The sequence below is a fragment of the Ruditapes philippinarum genome, unplaced genomic scaffold (assembly GCF_026571515.1).
Source record: "Ruditapes philippinarum isolate M1 unplaced genomic scaffold, ASM2657151v2 ctg10038_1_1_1_1, whole genome shotgun sequence".
NCBI classification, from domain to species: Eukaryota; Metazoa; Mollusca; class Bivalvia; order Venerida; family Veneridae; genus Ruditapes; species Ruditapes philippinarum.
In genome coordinates this window covers 17087-25629 of record NW_026858362.1, presented here as the reverse complement: position 1 = coordinate 25629, position 8543 = coordinate 17087, and positions in this window count along the sequence as shown.

Below are 8543 nucleotides of genomic sequence, written 5' to 3'. Positions count from 1 at the left end.
TTTTGTATGCCTTATATACAACATGATTTAATGTGTCTGCTTGTTTTACGAACCTTGCATATTAATAACTTATATTTTTCATATTAAAAAATCAATGACATTTTCTTTATAAACTTTTAAGCCAAATAGAATCAATTAACAAACAATGATGTCGATGTTATCAAATAGAATGAAATCGGTGGAAAAATGCAAAAGGAAATGTTATTTATTATTGGTACGTTCTTTAATTGTTTTTCGTTTTACATGCTTATTATATTTATTTTTTATATAATTAAAATTTGTGTGTTAAGAAAAAACTATTACTTTAATTAATGTGTGCTTTTCATTCTTATTAGTTTCTGTGATAAATATTGCCACAAAAATTTATTCTAATTACATTATGATTTATTCATTTTTTTTCATGGCCGTCTTGTTTAAAAATTTACTTGTAGACATTACATTAATCATGTTTGCTTTATTATGATTATCTCAGCTTTTGTTTAAGTAAACGTGTTTTGCAGGTTATATGGCGACATTCCAGCTTTACTGGTGGGGCCTCTACGTACATTATTACTTAAATTTTAACAGAATTACATTTTGGAGGAAATGTGAAATTTAGTCTTGTACTGAATGTAAATTATATCAAGCAACGCTGGTCACATCGGCCTTACAAACGTGTTCTATGAATAAGATTTTCTCAATTTAAAAGATAAGCTAGACATATTGATCTAGAAGGCTATTTTAAGAGCTTTTTTCAATTAGACTTTTCATTAAGTTCAAACCTTCAGACATGTTAACACTTCAAACGTGTCTACTTTTAATTTAATAGATGTTACTCTATAATTTGATATTGTTTCTATATTCAGATTGAATAATTCGCAATCCTATTACGAACGATGTCTCCAGTATTCACTTAGTCTGTCTCAGTATGAATACATATTGTTAAAGAGATGTTTAGCTCTTTTCTCTTGTTGATTTGCTGCATGGCCATGAGCCGATTTCAGATTTTCTTTCCCTAAAATACATAGATTGTTCAGCTGTTGTTTGAGTATATTGTTGAATGAAAATTAATGTACTTCCAATGGCACAGTATTATCTTCTTGAAAATCTTTTTACAATAATCTGTTATCTTATCTACTGTATTACTTATTCAAGACATTAAGTCTGTAAAATAGAGACGTGAAAGGATTTTTTCTTGTTTCTGTTTCGTAGGGACAAATCAATGTTTATCGAGAAGAAAATTGGATTATAATTTTAATAAGAGTCTGAAAAAATAAATAAGTGTTAAGTATTTATGATTGTTTTTAAGTTAAAAATTAATCACCTTCATGTATACGGCAACACTGGTGGTAAAGTTCAGTTCGTCGGGTTTTTTTTTAAAAAAAAATGTCAGTTTTTGTTTTCATGACACTGTGTATTCATTCTATATGTAACTATACTGTGTTGAGTTTAAAACGTAATATATTTTTGTATGTAATTTTTACATTTAGAAAAGAGAGTGTATACCAATAATCAGTATAATAAAATATCAAAAATGAGCGTATATCTTTAACTCCTTCCTGTTTCCTATTTTGGTACATTTTTAATGTCAATGATCAATGTTCTTAAACATCAGGTTTTAAAGCCGACTTTATCGTTATCTTTATCTAGGATTTTTTGTTCATTCTCGTTAATATGGAATTAGATTTTATGCTGTGGTTAAACTTGTTATCACACAAACAATTAATACTGTCTTTTTCCAGATTAAAAAAAACCTTCAATTGAATGTTTTATGTACAACTATGTTATGTGCGAATTTGCCAGTGTGTATTTTTCACACTTACCTGTAAATGTCCACTTAAGCGAAATGATCGAAATTATTTTATTTAAATTGTGTTGATTTTTTTTTCTTACAGGCGAATTTCTTCCGCCGCAAATAATCATAACTGGTAAAACAACATGTTGTTTACCAAGCTATAAGTTCATGTATTCATGTTGAAAGACACGAACATTTGCAAGTTTTTCCATAGATTCTTTTCAATGTATATACATACATAATTAATTTGTTGTGAAAGGAATATAATGAATGTATATATAATGAAAATAAGGACTATAATGAACCTATAAGATAGTAAAATACATGAATGCTTCAAATTTATACACATACAGTATTAAATTTGTTGTCATTGTATTTTGTTGTTCTTTTTTCTTAATATTTACGTAATACCGTTATATAGTGTATATGTACCGATACATGATGATTACAACGAAACACATTATCAGTCGTCTGCATTTTACTGGAAGTAATGACACATCAACAAATCTTGAAATGCTGTTTATTTTTATTGGTTTATTGTGTACAAATATCATGATTTAAACGCAGAAATAAAACACTTGAATGGGAGAATGATGGTACCGCAGAAATAAGAAACGCAGAAATTTAAGACCCCCAATTTTAACGAAAATCGCAGAATTTTAAGACCGCAGAAATAAGTACTTATACGGTATTTAAGACTGTTTTTACAGTGTAATGCCTTTTCTCACTATTAATTTATATTCTAATGAAATCAAAGCAACAATGTGGGAATGTGCCTGTTCGTGTTGTTATTTAATTTAAACTCGTCTTTTCATCAAGATTGAATTAATTCTATTCCCATTTGCGGTAATGTTCCGATCTCAGGAAAAATCAATATTTGACACATTCGTTTGAAGAACAATTCCACCATTCTTTTCCGAGAAAATTATTTTTTACCGGCATGTTTACATAGCAAACAAAATATTATTTTTTTCTTTTTGCTCTGATTATCATGCATCGACTTTTACACATTTGTTTGAAAACCTAACATTATAAAAATAAAATTTTACCGCACGAACAAGATCATATCATTAAAAAACATCTTCTGAATGTGCTTAAACATACAGTATATATTACTATAATACCACATTGTGATGAAAAATTATGCTTGATACATCATTTTTAAAACGATTTTTTGAATATCTAAAGTTTATTTTTTAAACTTTTATTATTTCTAAAAAAACACCCTACTCGAGTAATATGACACATTCTTATATGACGAAAATATAATATGTAAATATGCAGTTTTAAAACAGAAAATGAATTCTAGTTTCATTTGTTTTAAAAAATTTTTACAAATTGTTTACAAAACACATCAATGCAATATTAAAAAGAGGCTATTGAATAAATAAGGTTCAATACCGAATGTATTGAACAAGTTTGATAAAATTATACATACGATGATACACTGTAAAAGGAAAACCCACAGGCGTAATATTAATGAATATTTGTAGAATAAGAATATCTGCTCGAAACCGGACGATACGGATATCAATATAATACAGAGTAAATTATGAAACTTTTATTTTGTCCATGTTAACAAGATATTCGAAGAAGATATATTAAACGTTTATTACTCTAAATAAGTAGACTTATTACAATCAGAAAATAATGCTATACTTGTAAATATTGGTTAAATATATGGATGTTGCCAATAATAAGAGACAAGAAATGTTTTTATAAGTGGTTAATAGATAACCATTTAAATTTGAGTTGTTACATGTACTTATCCTTATTGTCAAAAATATACATGTAATACTTAACTTTTGAGCAATTGTGTTTACATATGTTCTTTTTTCTAGAACTCTTTATTTCTTTGAATGGTAATGATATTGAGATGTTTTGTCTTCTTCATTATTTACAGCTCTCTATTCTCCGTTTGAAACAAACTTACTCAAATTTTGTTTTCTTTGCTCTTTGACATGTGACGATAAAATTATTGTATTTGTAATTCTTGTAGCTAACACGATACTGTAAAAATGTATAAGTTACCAAAATAAACTATTTACTCTTATTCTTATTAATTGACCGCTTAATATAATATGAGCAACATAAAAAATATTATTTTTGCAAACAAAAATTTACGTGATACTACTTATAAAGATTTTTTATAAGATATATATCTTATTTTTTTTGAGGGGGGGGGGGGTGGGGTGTGGGGGGATTCGGTTTTACGTCGCACCAATACAGTATAGGTTATATTGCGACATTCCAGCTTTACTGGTGGAGGAAGACATCAGTTGCCTTTACGTACATTATTACTTAAATTTTAGCAGAATTACTTTTTTGAGGAAATTTCAGAATTAATCTTGTCTTGTGTACAATTTATATTATGCAACGCTGGTCACATCGGCCTTACAAACGTGTTCCATGAATAAAATTCTCTCAATTTAAAATATAAGCTAGACATATTGATCAAGAGGACAATTTTAAGAACTTTTTCAATTAGAATTTTCATTAAGTTCAAATCTTCTGACATGTTAAAACTTCAAACGTGTCTACTTTAAAGTCATAAGATGTTACTCTTTAATTTGATATTGTTTCTAAATAAAGATTGAATTATTCGCAATCCCATTACGAACGATGTCTCAAGTATTCACTTAGTCTGTCTCAGTATGAATGAGATGCTAAGCCTTTTTCTCTCGTTGATATGATGCATGACTCGGAGCCGATTTCATATTTTCTTTCCTTAAAAATATTGATTGTTCAGCTATTGTTTGAGTATATTGTTATATGAAAATTAATGTATTTCCAGTGGCACAGTATCTTGAAAATCTTTTGGCAATAATCTGTTACCTTATCTACTGTATTTACTTATTCAAGACATTAAGTCTGTAAAATAGAGACGTGAAATGATTTTTTCTTTCATTAGGGACAAATCAATATTTATCGAGAAAAAATTTCGATTTGAATATTTGATAAGAGTCTGACAGATAAGTGTAAAGTCTTCATGTAGTTCTTAAGTATCAAATTATTCACCCTCATGTATATGGCAACACTGGTGGTAAAGTTAAGTTTGTCGGGTGTTTTTCAAAGGAACTCCCAGTTTTTCGTCATGACACTGTATATTCATATTATATGTAACTATACTGTGTTGAGATTAAAACGTAACATATTCATATTTTGTATGTCTATTTTACTTTAAAATAGAGTGTGTATAACAATAATCAGTATAATAAAATATCAAATTTGAGCATATATCTTTACCTCCTTCCTGTCTCCTATTTTGGTACACTTTCTTAATGCCAATGATCAATGTCTCAAACAACAGTTGAAAGCCGACTTCACCATTTTTTTTTCTAGGATGTTTTTGTTCGGTCTCGTTAATATGGGATTAGATTTTATGCTGTGGTTATCAAACAAACCATTAACACTGTCTTTTTCCAGATTAAAAAAACCCTTCAATTGAATGTTTTAGAGATTCAAGACTGTTTTTATAGTGTAATGGCTTTTCTCACTATTAAGTTATATTCTAATGAAATCAAAGCAACAATGTGGGAATGTGCCTCTTCGTGTTGTTATTTAATTTAAACTCGTCTTTTCATCAAGATTGAATTTATTCTATTCCCATTTGCGGTAATGTTCCGATCTCAGGAAAAATCAATATTTGACACATTTGTTTGAAGAACAAATCCTACTTTCTTTTCCGGGAAATTATTTTTTACCGGCATGTTTACATAGCAAACAAAATATTATTTTTTTCTTTTTGCTTTGATTATCATGCATCGACTTTTACACATTTGTTTGAAAACCTAACATTATAAAAATAAAATTCTACCACACGAACAAAAACCATTCATTAAAAAAACATCTTCCGAATGTGCTTAAACATACAGTATATATTACTATAATACCATATTGTGCTTGATACATCATTTTTGAAACGAACAAGATTTATTTTATCTTTTAAATTTCCACTTACATACTTTTATTTTAGAACATCATTTTTAGTATGAAGCTTCTTTACTAATATGAATTCCACAAGAGGGATAATTCAGATGAAGAATAAGATTGATGCTATAAAACAGTCATTCACATAAACGAACAAAAGAACCTTGTCAGACATAGTAATAAGTTCAATCTATTTTCAGAGCTTTTAGTAAGGAAATCGATTCAATTTCAGTCGTACGTTTTTCACATCTTGAAGATAATATTCCTAGGTCTAAGAAAATAACAAACACAAACTTGAAATGAAAATTTGTTTGTAGCTATACAAAAATTGTTATCAAAACTTCAGAGAAATTTTCATATCGATCGATCAATTTTCGTTTCATTTTAAAGAAATATTCCTTACAGTAAAAGCTTTTGAACTTTTGAAGTCAGCACATTATTATTCCTTTGTGTTTAGATATGTTTTATATGGATTTAGATTTTCTTGAGGTGCAGGGAAATGTTAGGCAATGAATTTAAGGGATGTAATTGATTTAGTCTATCAACTTACCTAGAAACAATATTTAATGAAAATACCTTTTCAATATCGATAGCAAAACAAACGTCTTTTTTGACATACTTAAATGAATATTTATTACATTCAAACGGATGGGATCAAGTTTTTGTTATATTGGCAGAACGTTTGGCTCTACTAAGCAACCCCCTGCTTAAAGTAATAGTATCCCTAAACCTCGTTCCAGATCAGAGGTAGAGATGATTTTAGAACTGTCACTTGCAAATTTGCTCAATTGTTTTGTGAAGCGAGCCAATTTAATGCTGTTCTTGTTATTCAAGCAATATTGTTTCCACGTAAAAGCATAATAGTATCAAAGTATCATTTTAAGACCTCATAATTTTAAAGGTTTTTGTGTACTCGTGTATAGAATGTATCAATGTCACGATTATCTAATTAAAATCACCGTTACAAACGTGCAATGTTATAAAGGTTAATCTTAAATATGCATTCTCAAATTAGAATAATATATCAAGCATTTTAGCTAGACATACTGATCTTTACAACAATTTTCAGGAATGTTTTGAATTAGACTTTTTATTAAATCTAAATTGCAAGACAAATTTTATCTCTACAGTGTCTACTTAAAAGTCACATGAGGTTTCCTTCTTGTGGTATTATTTCTATATGAACATTCATTATTTCAATCCCAAAAGAAATCTTGTCTTGTTGATTTGTACAGTGTTGGCGCTTCATTTCTATCCATGTTTTGTTACGAGAACTTTTCTTGCCTTCGAACGTAATATTATATTAATCAGCACCTTTTTTGTATAAAAGTTCAATACATTTTTTAGCACTCTGTGCTTCTTTAGGACATTCGTTTTTGTTTTCTATTTCAATTTGATAAATATTCGGATTGGGCATTCTTTTCAATATATGTTTGATCTTGTTATTTCTTATCGTAATCATAAAAATAAATTAATAATATGAAAGTAAAACAGGTCCACCAATGACTTTTATTTAATTCCACTTCTTCTGCTATCTTCATTAATACATTTTACCAAGTCAGGGATCAACCTTTGACGCATCAGATTTATAAACCGACTCCATTCTTTTTGTCAGGGAAATGTTTCACTAGTTTTTACAGTCACGTTTATTTGATAATGACAACACAAAATTAGATTTGTATTAATGCAGTGATTATCAAACAAACCAATACCAATTTCTTTCAATATTGGACAAAGAATCACATCGAAAAAATTTAAGACTTGACACTAATTCTGTGAACTGTGTTGACAAGGTTTTGCGATCTGATTCTTTTATCTTGGTATTTTTGAAATTGGAAAAACTCACATCAAGGAATTTTTTTTTTGTAATCTGGAAAAGGGATGATCAGAGATGATCCATTTGAAGCAACAAAAAGCAATATTATACAATGTTATATGAACATTGCAGGCTCGGGTTGATTGAGTCTCTCCCCCCTGAGATAAAGAGCAACATCTCTCACGCCAACTTTCACCAGCTTAGGCGGTAATCAATATTCAACACCAAAAGTGCACACCCCTATCACCAGCTTGGGCGGTAATCAATATTCAACACCAAAAGTGCACGCCCCCTATCACCAGCTTAGGCGGTAATCAATATTCAACACCAAAAGTGCACGCCCCCTATCACCAGCTTGGGCGGTAATCAATATTCAACATCAAAAGTACACACCCCCTATCACCAGCTTGGGCGGTTATCAATATTCAACATCAAAAGTGCACGCCCCTTATCACCAGCTTGGGCGGTAATCAATATTCAACACTAAAATGCAAACCCTTATCACAGGTTTGGGTGGTAATCAATATTCAACATAAAAAGTACTAGAATCAATGAACGCGATGGACCAGAAAAAATACAAATATAACAACACTAAATACTTCATAATGTTGCTTCTCACTGTGTTTATAAGATTATGCACTTTGATTCTGTTATCGCATATTATTTTCAAATTTTAATAATATTATTGGACAAAAACTCACATCGACACTATTTTAAGTATTTGACAGTGTCTCCACTCACTAGCTGTATACTTCATAATGTTACTTCTCACTGTGTTTATCAGGTTATGCGATTTTATTCTCTTATCTATCGTTTTAATCTGATCAACTCAACAATGCGGGACTTTGATTTTTTTCGTTTGTGCCATTCTTTTATTTAAACTCGTCTTTCCTCCCTGATTCAATTATGTTTTCCCCTTTTGCTAGAATAATGTTTCAATTACATTTGGCACATTCGTTGGATACGAAAGACCGGCGGGGACATTTCAATTTCATATATTTCCAATTTCATCTTAGTGAATTT